This window comes from Solea solea, chromosome 1 (genome assembly GCF_958295425.1).
Source record: "Solea solea chromosome 1, fSolSol10.1, whole genome shotgun sequence".
Taxonomy (NCBI): domain Eukaryota; kingdom Metazoa; phylum Chordata; class Actinopteri; order Pleuronectiformes; family Soleidae; genus Solea; species Solea solea.
In genome coordinates, this window is record NC_081134.1 from 30,131,224 (window position 1) to 30,148,722 (window position 17,499).

General features: G+C 42.3%; 1 protein-coding gene across 1 annotated transcript in view; it reads left to right on the forward strand.

The window, feature by feature from the left end:
- Positions 1-7,551: 7,551 nt before the first annotated feature.
- The window catches only part of LOC131472976 (cadherin-18), a 91,143-nt gene continuing 81,195 nt past the window's right edge, over positions 7,552-17,499 (forward strand). Inside the window, exon 1 of the mRNA XM_058650487.1 lies at positions 7,552-7,789. The gene's annotated coding sequence lies outside the window, so the exon portion shown is untranslated. The remainder of the gene's footprint in view (positions 7,790-17,499) is intronic.

The window sequence follows — 17,499 nt, forward strand, 5'->3', positions numbered from 1 at the left end:
CATCATTTAGGAACAAAAACACTTGTGTGTCGCACTTTACCTGATAGTTATTGAATAAATGTCTTTTCATAAACACACAGTACGTCATTTCTGCTCAAATGTATCCACATGAAACCTAATATTCGGGCTTTTTCATAGTCTTTTTCTTGTGTTTGGAGCTTGTTTGGTCTATTTGTTTTATGTTAACTTTTACTTACTTAGTTAAACTGTCCTTAGTCCTTCTGGCACGGCTCATTCAGTCACCGTTTCTGTGATTCTGGGTCGCTCTGGGTCCTTTTTCCGTTTCTTCAAACCGCTCTGTGCTAACACAGAAAACGTCTGAAAAAAATCCCGCAAGGAAAGTTCTGTTTCTGTATGAATAAGGCCGTCGTTTGATGACGTCGGGAAGCGGCAGCGGATCACAGGAATTGCTTGTCTTGTCTCCCTTTTGGTTTCCCCGTGCGTTTTAGAGCGTCGGTGGCAAAACAAAACATCCATCACGTCGCAATAAAGAAGAGACAGAAAGGATCACCAAAATGAAGCAGTCTATTACTTTAAATGTGGATTTCTATGGATTTCGAAGAGTTTAAAAAACGTTTTGGCACTTGTAAATACAACAAAATATACAGAAATCTTTCATAATGTATATATTACGGGGCCCTTCTCCTGTTTTTTTTTTTCCACAACCAAGGTCATGACAACCCCACACTGGCCCAGTGCAAAGATGTCCCCACAAATTAACCACTTGCAAGCCTGTCCCGAGAACACACTGTAATCTCAGTGTATCATTTAAGGCTTCGCCACAATTAGCCCCCCCTGGCAAAATGATTTACTGACCTGTCATTAAAAAGCCGTCAAGGAAACGGACATCACGCAGAGAAATGGCCTCTGGATCAATACCAGAGTAACCCTTCGAGCGCTGCGCAAGCTTGTTGTTGAGGGAGAAGCATTTGTGTTTACAGAGCTCCACACTCAGCCTCCGTAATTAATAAACCATCAGTGACAATCTATGCATTCTGCACCAGCAGCTTTATAAGCTGTTTACTCTGTGTTTTACTACGAAAAGGCTCTTCCAGCTATTAAAAGAGGAAAAATAAAGATGATAGTGAGTAATTGGCAGGAGGCACAAAAGGACGTCAGCTATTAGAACAAGGTTTTGTCTTCCGTCTTTATCTGATGTTTCCATGACAATACACGCAGGCTTTCGGAAACCAGATATCTCCGCTCTGAACACAGATAAACAGCCTGTGCATCGGTTAAGTGCTGGTAACCACAGGGAAGACGTGTTTGAAACAACCAAGATGTTTGCACAGTATCCGAGACAAGAGTGGGGGCTTTGACTCCTTCCAGGCTGCCATGGCACAAAATACCAAACTCCTGACTTGGAAAGTTAACACTATTTAGAGGTTTGTCAATTCATTTGAGACTGTTTTATCGCTGCTGGTCAACAGCTCACGCTAGGCCAACAAAAATGTCCCGGTGCTACCAAAAGGCAGTTGGCCTTTGGATTCTCCTTCCTTCATCATTCCCCAAGACCTCCCTCAGCAAATGTTTGATTCCAAATTTAGCAATCAAATATCCAACAAATATCTAAAAAGATACAATATATATGTGATAAAGTCACATTTATAGCAAAACTGACGTGATCAGTATGACAGAGTCTTTGCCTTCAACACATTTACCAATAGTCCTCTCAATATTTCTTCATTTTATAGCAACTTAACGCTGTTTTTGGAAGGTTCAAGTCATTGGCACATGGTGCTGTGGTTTGGCTAATATTATGGTCACCATTTGGAAAGGAAATATACCCGGTTAATGTTTGAGGAAAATAAGCAGCCACATGAATAACAGATATTGCTTTTAGGGCACTGATTTTGCAGCAATCTGGTTGACTTTTTTTACTTAAGTGCAAAAATGAATAGAAGCCAATGAGTTCCCCTTAGAGCAGGGGTGTCAAACATACGGCCCGGGGGCCAGAACCGGCCCGCCAGAGGGTCCAATCCGGCCCACAGGATGAATTTGTTAAAATTTCACACTACGATTACAATCTAAACGTAATGTCAAATGCAATATTTTTCACTTCCAGATACCTGTGACTAAATGTTTGTGCCCTTATAGATCCAGTGTGCTGTGTAAATAGCAAATTTAGGCATGATATTGTTGAAATTGCACTAATATTTCTCAAGAAATGTTATGTTTTGTAAAAATATCCTTCATTAAATGTAAGACAATAGGAGAAAAACAAAGGAGTTCTTGTTGTTCATAGGTTATTATGCTGGTTTATTATGCTTTATTTTACTGGTCCAGCCCACTTGAGATCAAATTGTGCTGTATGTAGCCCCTGAACGAAAATGAGTTGGACACCCCTGCCTTAGAGCAATGATTTTGAGAATTGGCGTGAAAACCTGATTGGGGAGTTTAAAATCAAGACATTTAACAATACAATGTGATTCACTAAATATTGTACAACGTGGATTACTGTGTTTTGGGCGCAGTGCTGCTTCTTAAATCCCACTCAGTAAATCCAATCAACACATATCAGAGTTGATAAATGATGGTTAAGAGGATTAAGGCCACATGTGAATAGACTTTGAGAATTCAGACTTTGAGAAAAAAGTCAGGAGATTAAAGTCAAAATTCAAAAAAAGTTACAATTCTTACTTTTTAAGTAAGTTTTTAAAATGTAATGCAATACAAAAAAAAGGGGGGGGGGGGGGCACATAATGCACTTATCTTGATTTTCTTGCACAGAAATTAAGAATATTTTTCAGGGGCACCTTTGTCTAAATCTGCACAAATGAAGTACGTCAAATCTGTATTTTAATAAGTGTGATTTTTCGAGCCAGGAATGAAAATATATCATGTCTGCACTTTCATTACTTTTTCCCATGCTGAGCACACTCTTTGTTTTTGAAGCTCTGCGTTCTAGACCGTTGCAGAGAAGCAGTTGTGTTGGCAGGTTAGCAGTAGGCCCGGATGATATATGAAGCAGGAAGTATGCGTGCTGAGGAGATGCTGACGTCTCCGAGACCCCGGCCTCCGCGCGTCCGCTCCCCTCTGACTCGCCTCCCAACGCCTAATCTGTCTCCTTAGCAGGCACACTTCAGTTTATGGACCTCCAAGTATTTCTCCTCCTCCCCTCATCTATGACGCATTGCCCTCCATTCTCCTCATGTCTCCTCTGTGGCCTAATTGATGGGTGAACACTAACAAGTTGCCCTCCCTCCATCTCTCCATCGTGTCCTGGTCCTGAAGGGCCTCTCTCTCTCTCTCTCTCTCTCTCTCTTGCTCTCTGCCTTTCGCTACTGTGCTACCCATCTCTTCCATCCTCCACCCCCGCCAGCCTCTTTCACTACTCTGTTCATTATTCATCAAGTCTCCCTTTGGATCCAGAGAGAGCCAAAGCATGGCTGAATAGGCAGACTCAACAGCCGGCCCCAGGCTACCTGAGCGATTGTGCATACCTGGGTGTGGAGGAGGAGAGAGTGACAGGCTTTCTAATTGATTGACAGAAACAAAAAAAAAACAAAAAAAAGAGGCAAGGGAAGGTAGTGGAAGTCAGAAAAGAAATTAGACAAGTTTCAAAACAGCGTAATTGGGGCCCGGAAACCCGGAAATGCAGAGCGGGCCGAGCGCAGAGGCGCTGCTTGAAGAAGGTGTCTGCATTTCAGAATCATTGTAGGTGTCGCCAACGTGAAAAAAAAGTGACATTGCGTGGACTGGAGCGATACAGGATGCAGGAGACTGCGTGTGAATGTCACCATGTCTTAAAACACGACTAATGTGTGAAAAAAACCGATGCACGAGGAAGTGGAGTTGACAGAGAAAAAAGTGTGCGAGCAACTCTACATCGCTTGCTGTGATTAGCGTCAGTGTACATTTAGAATGGATTGTTCCATTATTATTTTCACTTCATTTGCTGTCAGCTGACGTGAGTGCAAATGTGAAGTATATAGATCACCCCCCCCCCCGATCCCTTACTGTACAACCGCATTCATTTAAACATCCCGATCGAATCCCAACACTGAACATAATTAGGTCTCATTTGAAAACACATTTGAACCTGAGACACCTTTAAAAGCAGTGGCAATTTTGTGTGGAAAAAATGGTGCTTTTCCAGACATAAATGCTCCATTAGAGGCAACATCGAAGGTCGATTGCATCACAGCACCACCACCAGGCTGTCCTTCAAACGCAGCCCTGCATCTCTGAGCAACCAAGGGATATAGGAAAGAATAAACTTTGTACATTAAATAGCAGGCGTCAACTCAAGTGAACTTAAAAAAAAAAAAAAAAAAACTTCAATTTTTGTGATAACATTTACGTATATATTAAAATGTTGCACCATCTCAAGGATAAACCAGCAAGACGAAAGGTTGGAAGTTGGAAGGAGAATCCCTACCAGTCTTATTTGGGTTTGGCCATCGTGGTCTAGAATATTGTGTATACATTGTGGATAAAATAACGTTTCAGCCTCTTTCTACTGCAGTTTCTGTCATGGTTAACAATATTTTGAATTTTCCAATAGATAAATGACAAATACCTTAACTTTTATGCTTTGTCCTTAAGTAAAAAAAGTTGGAAAACTTTGTTAAATCTTCCCTAACACAACTGTGGGTCATTTTCCCATAGACTTCCATTCAACCCAAGTTCTTTTTGCTGCAAGTGGAGTCACCGCCAGGTGGACATATAATATATCTTTGCTTCCCCATTGACTTCCGTGAAGAAACCCGGAAGATCGAGTCTCTGGGAATGAGTGGTTTCGACCTGCTATTCCTGCTACGGAATATTGTATTGCAAGCGTCTAATACTCCCACACTCTGCTGCATACTTAATTTTCAATGATACAAAAGACATCTGCCATTAATCGTGCCAGATGTCTTTGAGCTAAGAAGAGTAGTTTCCGATTCTGACATGGGATTAGACGTAATTGTAGCAGAGAAGTGATGCGTCTCTCAGATCAGATGTAGTTGATGCACGTCATCGTAACTCATTTATTCTGTCGTTTTTAAATGAAGGTGGGAAAGTAGTCTGCAGTCTGTGTCGCTTGTCCGCACAACAGTGCGACGGTTGTGACTCTGTGCCTTTTTCGTTTCCCCCAGTCAGATTATGGTCGGACACTGAAAAATCATTGCGACGCCTCGGGGGGGAACGGACCCTGCGACAGCCCGTCAGTGACACCAGACGCATACAAGGCTGCAGATACAGCTTTACATTTACATTCAGAGAGAGTGGAAAAGCAGAAAGGTTCAAGACAACTCAACGCTTCATCCACCCACTCCAAAGCAACGGCCAACTAAACCTTAATGAACACAAGCGTTTCTTTTATGAATATTTGACAGTTCTTCAAATTGCCGCTTTACTTTTGTACCTTCTTGTGTCATAATAAAAAAGGAACAAAGGAATTGTAGTCATCGTGGGGGCCTGCAATTCTCTGCATTGCTTTGGATACAGAGTATTGCAGTCCCTCTGTGCCTCAAGTGAAACGGAATTTTCAATCACAATTGCAATCCGTTTTAACATCACAGAGACACGTGAAGGGGCCAAATAATTACAGCGTTACGCGCACTGATCCCAGCAATTAATTGGCAGCAACTTCTGGTTTTCGGTGAATAAAGTTCCGGGATGTGTCCACTAGAGGAACCACCCAAACACACAGACACAAACACGCTTTAGTGGGAACCAATGCAGATGGATGCCCAAAATGTGTTGTTTCTCATGTACTGCAGTTGGAATATGGAATAAAGGATGCATGTTTGGAATGGCAGACCAACATGGAACCTGTTGTAAACATGGCGCCCAGGAGAAAACGGTCATTATACCATTTACGTCTTCATTTTGCCTTTTCCGATGTGATGTTAAGTGTTGGGAAACGTTACTTTTGAAAGGAACCATTCAACCGCACAATGTTAGCGTTTGAGAGATTTCACAGTACCTCTTTCTCACCGGGATCCGTCTCTTTCGCTCAGTTTTTATGCGAATTAGAAAGACAGATGCAAAACTTGTATTGTTAGTCGTCGATGAGGGGCTGCTGTGGTGGAAATCATTTTCTGTCGGCTGCTTTTCCGTCGTTGTTTCGTGTCCAAAAGGATTTTGCTTGTAATCTTAAAGAAAGCTGGAAACTCCGCACAGTTGAAATGTAGTAACTCCTCCACATGTCGTCCGCTGAAAAGCCTGTTGATTGTCCTTGAAGTGGCAGCTTTAGCCTAATTAAAAGTTACCTGTTGTCTCGGGGCTGGAGGACACAGCTGTGGGACATGTGTCCGTCTGCCTGTCAACCAGTATGAGAAACAGAAAATGACAGATTATCTTTTCTTGTGGCAAAAAAAAAAGAAAGAAAAAAAAAGGTACAGGAAACAATAAAAGTACTGTAATTGCCGAATATCGGAAAAAGTAACCGTAGTTCTTTTGCGAGGTTATTTTCTGTCACGCGTGTGATGTCATGATGCAATCTACAGTCGCTCAGTCGCCGCCGAGTATAAAAGCGCTCACTGAAGTGGGAGATCTATCGCAGAGTAACCACTGTGACACTGTCAGAGCTCTCCATGGTGCATTCCTCTGTTGTGTTGCAGGGCTGGCGGTTTGGTTGTTTACGAAGAGAGTTTAGAGAAGTAAAATAAGGAAAAGAAAGCGTATCCTCTGGCAACAAGAGACAATCACTTTTTTTGTGTCAGGTGTTTTAAAATGTGCACGCAAAAGGGGTAAAAGGAAAACAGAATATTCAAATCAGTGAAGTTGTTGAGACCTTAAAAGTCGATCACTTACTGTAAAAACATACAAAACATTATTTTTTTTAGCATTAGCACGAATACATCCACTCCAATTACTACCCAAGTTCATGAGATCTCTTGAATGCATCTTGTAGCTGCTCCTCTGCGCTACTTTCACTAGCTTTCATGCGCTCAAGTTATGTATATTCAAATATTGTTTTGGCTGGAAATACCCGTCCCGAATTGTGTTCCACACACACACACACAAAAAAAACTCTCAAACGTGTTTTGAAACACTTCGTCCAAGTTCTACTGCTGAAATTAGAGCAAAATGTACAGTCGTGTGCAGCTTTAACGGTGGATTTGCGGTCCAGAGTTCGCTCCAGAGTCAAACGTGAGAAACGGTCGGTAACCTTCCAAAGTTAATCGATGGTAAATTCCTCCATGTTTGGGTTCTGAAGCACCTTTTGTCCTCCAGTGCTGCAGTTTCCTTCAGTCACTGTTGCTTTATAGCCAATCCTACTGGGACTGCTGGGGCAAGAAGCTTGTGTGTGTGTAAGAAAATGAGACAGGGACAACATATCGCTTCCTGATCACTATCTTATATAATCACGTGTTAACAGAGAAAGACAGGAGCAGAGAAAGAGGAGGAGAGGGAGATAATGGAGAGGAAGGTGTGAAGGAGGAGACGCAGGGCATTAGATTGATGTGCCAACAGACCAATCCGCTGCTCTCCTCGGCCTGAGCCGCCGCAGTAGTCGGGCGGGATTGGAGGGAAGGTTCGGAGGAGAGAGATCCGCGCACACGCACTGGGGCTCGGCTCGGCTGGCTCGCCCCCCCTCTCTGTCTCTCTCTCTCTCACACACACACACACACACTCACACACATGCACGGGGAGACAGGGGGGGAGTAGCGGCTCTCGGAAAGCCGCGCAGACAGTCCAGCTCTGCTGTGGAGAGGAGGATGACAGCGGCGCAGGGAGAGGAAACTAAAAGAGGCGGAAAAGAAGATAGAAAATGAGGGAAAAACTCAAGCCACGTGCCTGTTTTACACCGTTAGGCGGCAATGTCACGTCTGTGCAGGGGAGCGCACGAGGACAGGTAAGACAGATAAGTTAGTTCGTGCTGCCGATGTCCGCGTCCGCGCGCAGTTTTCCCTGCACACTTGCACGGTCCTGGCTTATTTAAAAAAAGGTCTAAGTTGGATGCATTGATTGAAGTGGTAAACACACACATTATGAGTGTTGCGCACGTGCGCGCGCTCGCGTCCGTGTGAGTCGAGTAGGATTGTGCGCGCATCTGCGTAAAATTTGGCACCAGAGTGCGCGCACTTGCACTCAGTCATCTCTCACGCCTTTAACGACTGCAGGTTTTTGGTTTGTTTTTTTTTTGGCTGTGGCGCGCGTCAGTTTGCTTTTGCCCCTTCTGGAATTGTTGTTGTTGCGCACGGCGGCGCCTTTGGTTTGGAGTTAAGACTTGACAGACGTGCTGTGGTAAAACGGATTGGGAGTTAAGGGGCAGGCTATCCGATCCCTCCGCGTCTGCGTGTGCCGCACTAGTGTAGCCAGACTGAAATTTACGCGCACTGCAGGAAACAGGAGTCCACTCATTGACTGCAGTCCCTTCTCCGTACAAGTGGAGCTTTTTGCCTCTCACAGCTCCACATCTCAGCTCTCTGTAGAAACACACACACACACACACACTGAGGCGTTTGAATGAAAGCCTCAGTCCTGTCATTCTCTGGAATGCTTTGACAGTTGTGTTTTGTGGCTGTGTGAGCTCAGCCAAGTGCCAGATGCTCAGCTGTCCCTGTTAATGTGGCATTGATTGGCTTCTGGTGAGCACAAGGAGAATTTGTGGAAGGCTGCCAGTCTGTGAGCGTTGCAAGGTGCTCACACCGTTCGATGTGTTTGCGAAATGTTGGAGAGAAAGATGTCAAAGAGTCATGTTGTTGCTGGAGAGGGAGAGTGAGGGAGTGAGAGAGATAGGGAGAAGCTGTGATGCTGCTGTGTATTTTCCATCATGGCTCCACTAACCATGTGTCAGCTGTTTGTCCCTTGACAGTGATGCTGGCGACATGTAAACATTATTTACATGTTTGATGTAAACTGTGCCAAATGCAGGAAGTTGTCATGCTTTTCCTCCTCCTGTAATTGGGGCCTGGGGACTCGACTGTTCCCATTTTTTCTTGGGTTTGGAGATATGGCCCTAATTTATGCAGTGGATGGAACTGGGGGAAGTCAAGTGGTTATTTCTCATTATCAGTTAATCTTTCACTTGCACATCAGGTAATTAGTTACCAAGGTTGTTCTGTCCATCACAATGTTCCAGAATCAATGGAAGATAATTTTTCCCAAAAGAGCCAAATCACAGCCTTAACCATTTTTGCCATAAATCTTGTTTTTTTTTTTTTTTGCTTGATTGAAAAGGTAAAAGATCAATTTGAGGCATGTGTGATTAGTTACACCTCCAGACTTAACATTGGGACTTTAACTGACACATATTATTGATGCATAATGGACTTCCTTGGAAAGCAGCCACAGACGTTCCCTCTGCAGGAAACCCATCATGTCAATTTCATCTTCTGGTGGTAAATGATTCCCAGATATAGAAGCAATTATCACTCACTTTTTTTAATTATATGTGTAAGGTGGTGTGACGTCACAGCAACCTGGCAACTGACTTGAACCTTCAGTTTCTTCATGGCAACGATAGGGAAGCAGTTCCATAGACAAGTGGACACAAGGATAGAAAACACCTAAATGTAGATGCAATTGATGATTTTGTGAGAAAAGTGGAAAAACCAACCCAAAGTGGTAGAGACAGGGGGGGGGGGGGGGGGGTAAACTGTGCAAGATATTCAGATTTGTGCAGAGTGAAATATATTCACATTTAAGTGAATGAATTGTAAAAAAAAAAATGTACAAGTTAATTCTGAAAGTAGTAATTTATTTAGTAATTGGCTAAATATCAATTAATCATTGAAACCCAACAAGTCAATCGTACCCACAGAGTAAAAACCTTGTGCTTCTGTTGGTACTAAAATGGACTTGATCTGCTAATTATGTAATCTGAACAGATTAAAAGGTGAGGTAGCTGCAGAAGGTTCTGAAAGGATTAAAGAAACAGTAAATAAGGTGGACCCACAACCTTTTCAGACTCTCTTTGAAGTAATAGTACGTGTGTGTTTGTCCAGGCCTGTGGGTGTTCTCTTGTTTGAAAAGGGCACTGAGCTAATTACGCCATTATTAATCCCAATGAAGAGACAGACGTTCAGAGGAACATTTCACAGACTCTGCTCTTTGAATATCACTGCGTGATGCAGACGTCGCAGTAGCAGCAGAAAGGCCAAACTGTACGTGTTAATCACTCCATTACATACCCCCCCCCCCCACCCCCACGATTCGACACCAGTTGCGCAAAAAACCCGACCCTGAAGTGTTGTGTGTCGACTGTGAACAACTGCAATCATCAGTCACTTATTACAGCACGCTTGCAGCGGAGGGGACGTTTTAAAACGGAGGATGTGGCTCTCTGCAGGTTCCATTCCAGATAACTCAGCAAATACGTAAGATAGTAAATCTGGAAACTAGGCCTTTTTTTTCTCCGATGAGTACAGTGTGCATTTAATTGATATTGATATATTTGCGACATAGTTTTACACCACGTTTCATGCAGAATTTGTTTTATGATGTCATTTAAGCATTATTTTCATTACATCCAAACAAGTGCATTGCATTGTACTCAATTTTTTACTGTATACTACTACAGTAGAGCTCAAACAGTTACTCGATTTTAACTGAATGTCAACTATTTTGATAGTCGATTAATCGCTTTGAAGCTTTTTTCATGACTAAAACCAGATTTCTGATTGTTTTCAGCTTCTTAAATGTGAATATATTCGTCGTTTCTTCGCTCCAGATAACAAAGAAGTCATTTAAAGTGAATCATTTTTGGTTTGTGGACAGAAACAGGACATTGGAGAACACGGTCCAGGTTTGACTGGTCAACGTTCTTTAACGCTTACTCGGTTCATCGGGAATATAATCGACAGATGAATCGATTATGAAAACATGGCAACCGGAGACGGCAGACGACAGACCCCGTTCTCACAACAAACCTCTGTCGGCCTCTGTTGGTCATATTGGCAAGTGCGGAAACACAAACAGACAGACACACAGAGCCACTAAAAACATTTCTTCACTAGCTGCAGTTCTAGTAGACAATTTACATGTAGGAACTCCCAATATTTGTCGTTTTTTAAATGTAGGAAGTGGGGAAAGCAAATTGTAAATTCTGAGTTGTCTTGAACGTGCAATCACTTATTCTTCTACAGTACTGGTCACTTTGTCAATTCGCTATTCAGTATTGTTCTTATCACTCTGTCAATGGACGGAATGACTGAACTGAATACCAGAAAGACTAAAATAAAAACTCTTTTTCCCCCACATAAATGCTTTACTCAGCAGATGGTGATCAGAGCACATGCCTGCCAGGCTGCAGTGATCATGTGTGCCATGTGGATTTATTTTAAGATAGAAGAGGAAAAGCAAAACAAAAACAAATGTATTGCACTGATAACAATAATTGTTAGATACCAGTATCACTATTAGTATGGAACTCTGCATTAGTTGCTCACTAATTTACAGCTTGCGTTCCAAAAGGTCTCTTTTGCAATATGAAATTGTTTATCGCGGACGCACTCAATGGTGACATTATCGCTATTGTAAGCCACTTATTGAGTCTTGTACGAGTTCCCTTGCAATTCCCGCCATTAGTGAGGCATCACGGACGCTTAAAATTGATCTGCACTAATCAGTTCTACACTTATATTGATGCGTAATACTGAATTGTTTTTAGAACTTCTTGCTTTTAAAGCTTTTGTGCACATTGTGCCCCATCAGCCTTTAAAATCAAGCGAGTTCCATCAACAAGTCATGGCCCATGCAGAAATGGTTCACTGCAGGTGGCTGCAGGGCGATGGCTGCCATAATGTTTATAAATGTATCACTGGCAGTCTAGACAGAAACGAGTGCAGGAGGATTATTGTCCCCAATAGTGCAGTCAAAGGAGCCATTCAAAAGATAAATCATCCTTTCCACCAAACATTAACAGTCTCTTCACGGATAGCAAACACAAAAGGCCGGTCAGTCACCGCGGCCCTGTCTGCCAGACGACGCTTTGCCAATTCATGAGGTTTTCTGCAAGCGTGAGAATTACAGCTTTGGAAGGAAGGCGTTGATCAGTCTCATCTTCCTCCCAATCCAGGAAGAGTTCAAAAACGAATAATCCCCCTGCTTCTCATGCGCCAGTTTTGGAGTCGCTGTGATGCAGTCGGGTGGGGTAAATAATGCATTGAATCCCATCAGATATGCTTCTCTGGTGGGGAATGTGTATGTTCTCAAATACACACAATAGCAAAAAATGAACAATGTGCAGCAAAATTAAAAGGGGAAAACATCCAATTTGGAAACTTTTGTCCTAAAGTTAACATTCAGGGACTTTTTTTTATCCATACGGACCCCGTGCTTTTGGGAAATACCACCCTTGCATTTTCAAAGTCTGGCAAAATGATGTCAGAGTTGATGAGGTTGCTCCTGGTTTCCAAGCTCGATCATAGATATTCAGAGTTGCAACGACAAATAGCCTCTGCTCTCTAACCCAACCCTTAGCACTGTTAGATGTTATGTAATTTAACGCTAATACTTCCTTTCCGCTTTTATTGTATTCCAGTGGTACATATACAGCATTTGTATTTGCTCTGCTTTTTGTGTTGTTTTTTTGTGTGTGATGTGTAAAGACAAAGGAAAAGATCACAGTTGTGTTTCCATGTCGCTAATGCCCTCAGTTCTCTGCTGTCAGGACATGACCAGGTAAATGATGTTATTGAGCACATTTCCAGTCCTCATCTGCGAGACACTTATCAGTGAATTGATCTGTATTATGTGTATTCAAGTGAAATGACTCAACTCCTGGTAGAGTTTTCATACAAACAAAACCCACCTTTCTTACATTTTCCTGTCAAATTTCATCCACACAACCGTCGACACTTTCTTTTTCTTGATACACATTCTCTATTAAAAAGCCCCCCCGCTGGTAATCTTCCATTGTTGCCATCTGGTCTCTTTGCACAGGAAGGATTTCTGTCTTAACTCTGTTGTTGCGTTGTGGAGCTCAAAAGCACACAGAATCTGATTCGAGCGTCCAGACCGGGGCGCGTCCATGTTCAAACCACCTCCAAATGTGGAGGTGAAGCACATTTCACTCATTCGCCATCCGGATAAAAAGGGAGAACAGTTTGCATGTGACCCCTCCCCCAAAAACCCACCCATTTGCGCTGGCAGCCTGAGAGCGGCTCTACAAGCCATATGGTTGTGCTGACTTAAATAGACTGCCAAACAAATGGTACGAGCCAATCAGGAGACACGTGGCAAGAGCCAGCGGGTGTTTTCAATTTACTCATGATCACCTGGCAGGTCACATGGTAATCAATCTGAAACTGATGACACCTTGCAGGCATTCTGCCTGTCTTATTTTGAACGGGGGGGGGGGGAAGAGAGGAAATGATTGAACTCATACAAAGCAAAGCTCAGCAATGCCAACAGTAAAAGAGAGGCTTCATGATTTCTGGCCTTATTTTGATTTTTGGCTTTCATTGCTTACAGTGTGACACGGAGCAGTCTGAATCACATTATTGCACCCAGAGTTTCCTCAGGACGAGCGAGAGCAACACATTAGAGTGATTCATCCGTCTGCCTGCGCTGGCAGTGACGAATGGGCGGCAAAGCGTTAAAAGGGAAAGTTAATGCACAGCAGAGCATTAGTGCAACGTTGACTTCAGGAGAACACAAGTAACGATACATTTGTCTTCATTACATTAATCTTAATTCGTCATCGTTTATTTTTTTTTTGTTCGTGGAGGCTCGTTTGTCACGTTTTTTAAGGTTTGATCGTGTATCATACGTTAGGAATGGGCGTGATTTACGCATATTCATAACCGCCTTGATAGTTTCCTGCTGTCGTTCGTGCGGGGACAGCGCAGCGTGTTGTGTTCGTCCCCCAAACCTCTAAGTCATCAAAATGCTCACTGTGAAACGTTGCTCTCGGATATTTTCCTCGGATTGTTTAGCTTACTTGATGTTTGCCTTCAACTAGTTGAGGAAAGAGATGCAGGGACTTTAAAGAGAACAAATGCTGCTGCAGGGAAATGTAGACGGGAATATTCCCAATCTCTGCAAAGAATAAGTCGTTTGATTGCCAATATGATGCCTGAACAGTGAATGGTGGATTTTCCATGTCACACTTGTGAGTTTGCACAGAGGATTTTTCTACTTTAAAAAAAAACATAAAAAAAACCCAGCTTTTAAGGATGAACTGTCATTGTGTAAGCGCTCTGCGTTTCTGCATGGGATCCTGGAGGCTGCCTCTGAGTATTTTATTTTGTTCTCTGCTTAAAAGCGTCGGGGTTGGTGGAAGTGCCGTTTGGTCACATTCCGGAGGTTTCAGCTTCTTCAAGGGAAAGTGTCTATTTTATACACCTGGGCGCAGCCTTTATCACGCTTATTTCCCTCTAGATTTACACTCGATGCTTTAGGCATTTCACTGGCACTTTCATACCCGACGTACACACAGTGTAATGACAGACAGACATGGAGATTTAAGTCTGTCTGTTGAGACAGCGTCTCTGGCATTTATTCTGATGGTACAAAAAGAAAAGTACTCTCTTATAACAAATACTTCTAAAAAAAAAAGAAAAGGTATCTGATTCCTTTACATATCAAGTCGTTAATAACTAGTGATGGAGTGATACCATTATTTTTGCATCACAACATAGCCATAAGCAAGGATTTCAAAAACCTAGTGCTCCAGCATGACTAGCAAATATTCTGTTAACCATAAATAAATAAAAGCAGGGTGCCCACACCTTTCTTGACATCAAATTCAATGGCTTTTCAAGGCCTTTCCAGGACCAATTCCTTCAAATTCAAGGACTTGAATGTGCTGACACAGCTTGAGATGCGGAGGGCAACTTGTAAGAGCCGCTTCGTCCACGATGGCGTCCACTTTTATTGATTTGCAGAACGCTCTGCATCTGGACAAGTGATTGTCCTTTTTGGATTTTGGACAAACTGGTGGTTGTAACGTCGTCATTTGCACTCTCTTGCAGAATGTTACTCGCTCATTGTTCTGGAATCTCACATCAACTCAACGTTTGTCCCGCGGAGGCCTCGTCTCCTTACGTCAAGCAACGCAGGGCATGAGACAGTAGGTGGCGTCGTAAACAAACAAGGGAGACATTTACCTAAATATCAACTTCTTTCTTGTCAAGCACTTTCAATGACCCATGTCTATTTAGGTCTAATTTTCTTTCAAATTCACAGACTTTCAAGGATTTCATGGACCCGTGTGGGAATCCTATTTCTCTTATTTCCATTTTTACAATCTGTGCTGTGAAACATTTATGCAATTTTTTAGGGGATCATTTCAAATTCAAATCAGTTTCAAATAGAGCTGAAACGATTAATCGATTAATCGATTATTAATCGACAACTATTTTGATAATCGAATAATCGGTTTGAAGCTTTTTTCATGATTAAAACAAGATTTCCGATTGTTTAAGCTTCTTAAATATGAATATTTTCTTCAATTCTTTGCTCTGGATAACAAAGAAATCATTAAAAGTCAATCATTTTGGTTTGTGGACAAAACAAGACATTTGAGAACATCATCATGTCCTGGTTTGACGAACACCGATCAACATTTTTTAAGGTGTTCTGATATTCTGAACACCAAACGATTAATCGATTAATCGAGAAAATAATCGACAGATTAATCGATTATGAAAATAATCGTTAGTTGCAGCTCTAGTTTCAAATTTTATGTTTGTTTTTTCCAATATCCAATCCAGTGATTCCTAGTATTAAGAAAGCATTGGACCAGTATCCATATCATACCTCCACTGAGTATTGTATCGGCTCTTCCAATACTTTTTAGACAAATCCACCAATCGTATCAGAATTCTTGTCTTGACCAGAGAATGAAACCGCTGCGCCCGGACATTCACCATATTTTAAATGATTTCGCTACATAGATTCCAATACAGAAGCTATGTAGTAGCTGATGAGCGACGCCACCTGGTCGGCCAGTGAGTAACCTCGAGGCGTCGCGCTGATCAAAAACGTGGGCGTGCTGTGCGCCTGTCAGTCCTGCTCAGCCTTCACATGCGTTGCTTGGACATGGAAATGTGAGATGGATGTTAATTGGACCGTGCCAGCGATTTCTTGATAGTGATAGGGAGAGTGAGGGTGGGGGTGGGGGAGTGGGTGGACAGGGCCTCCCTACTGACTCACAGGTCTGAGGTGGATTAGAGCCGAGCTCTGAGTGACTGTGTTCACTCGACTCAAGAAACCACTTTGGTAAACCTCTACTTGAAAGTCAATACTGAATGCCATTAACAAGCAACAGTGTTTGACCTAAAGACGTATATTATTCTGTTTCAACGTCCGACGTGGAGGGTGTGTGGATCTGAGTAAGCACAGCAAAGAGAATAGTGTAAACACAGTGTCCCTTTCTCACATATTCCAGCTGGGTTGTGTAGAGTGCGAGCAGATTTTCTGTGATGGAGCCGTTCACTTTGTTAGATTTGCAATAAGCAGTAGATCAACTGGGTTAAAGCAAGCCTCCCTCCATCTCCTTGATATTCATTTTTGGCTCCAACTCCTAAATTGAATTAAAATCCAGATTATTTTCTTGTTCTAGGTTTGATGGGGTGTCAAACCTAATGAGCATCATCAGTTATCATAACCCAACCTGCAGCTTTATTTTTTTTTTTACAATACTTGGTATCAGTATTGGTTTGATACTGGTCAAAGTTAATGATTTGGATATCATCATAAAAAACATTAAATCCTATATGATCTGTAAACCCTGATTATGACGTAGATGCTGTTAAGACTGATGCCTGCTACCATGAGATGTCTTACTTAAAAGTAAAAGTCTATAATGGACTGAGTAGGAATTCAAAGTTGCAGACACAGAAATTTAGTATCGAGTCATCATAGTGCTTGGATTGGTTTGCCAAGATGGATTGGTAGACACTTGGTGTAGATGTTCTGCATCGATCCCAAAGGTGGGAAATCCTTAAAACAATTTGGCACTGGGATTTTGCAGTCCAGTGGAGGTCAATACGAGACACTACATTTGTCCGAACAGTTTTCCAAGACGTTGAACCCACAAACAAAACGCTCAGCAGACAGACTTCCTACACAGAAAAGCAATCCCAAAATACAAACATCACAAAGAGATAAAACACACAAGGATTTACAACAGTGAGTCAGCCAATCACCGGCCAACAGAGTCCAACACCGCAGAGGCACATGTAGTAATTTACAAGTCCATTTAAAAGTCCATAAACAAGTCAAACTCACCTATTTCTTGTACAATAAAACGGCTGTTCACAAGTCAAATGTCGCCTGGAGCTCAACGCCAAAGCAAACATCCTTCAGTTTGTGAAAACATTAGGTCAACGTCGTCCTAGATGGGGATTTTCTTTCATTAATTAATCAGGACGTTAAACGCTGGGTTAATTAATGTGAAAGTACTTGATTGTAGCAGTGCTTACACACAGGGCGGCATTCATCACATTTCTATGGCAAAAGTCCAAGAAAACGGCCGCTGCAGTGAACGCTGCTAAATATGAACAAATGACACACTCCAAAAAAGTGGGCAAATGGTCATTTATTCTCAAAATTGACTCAAGATTCAAGATTCAAGAAGTTTTTATTGTCATTATGAGGACATAATGAATTTTT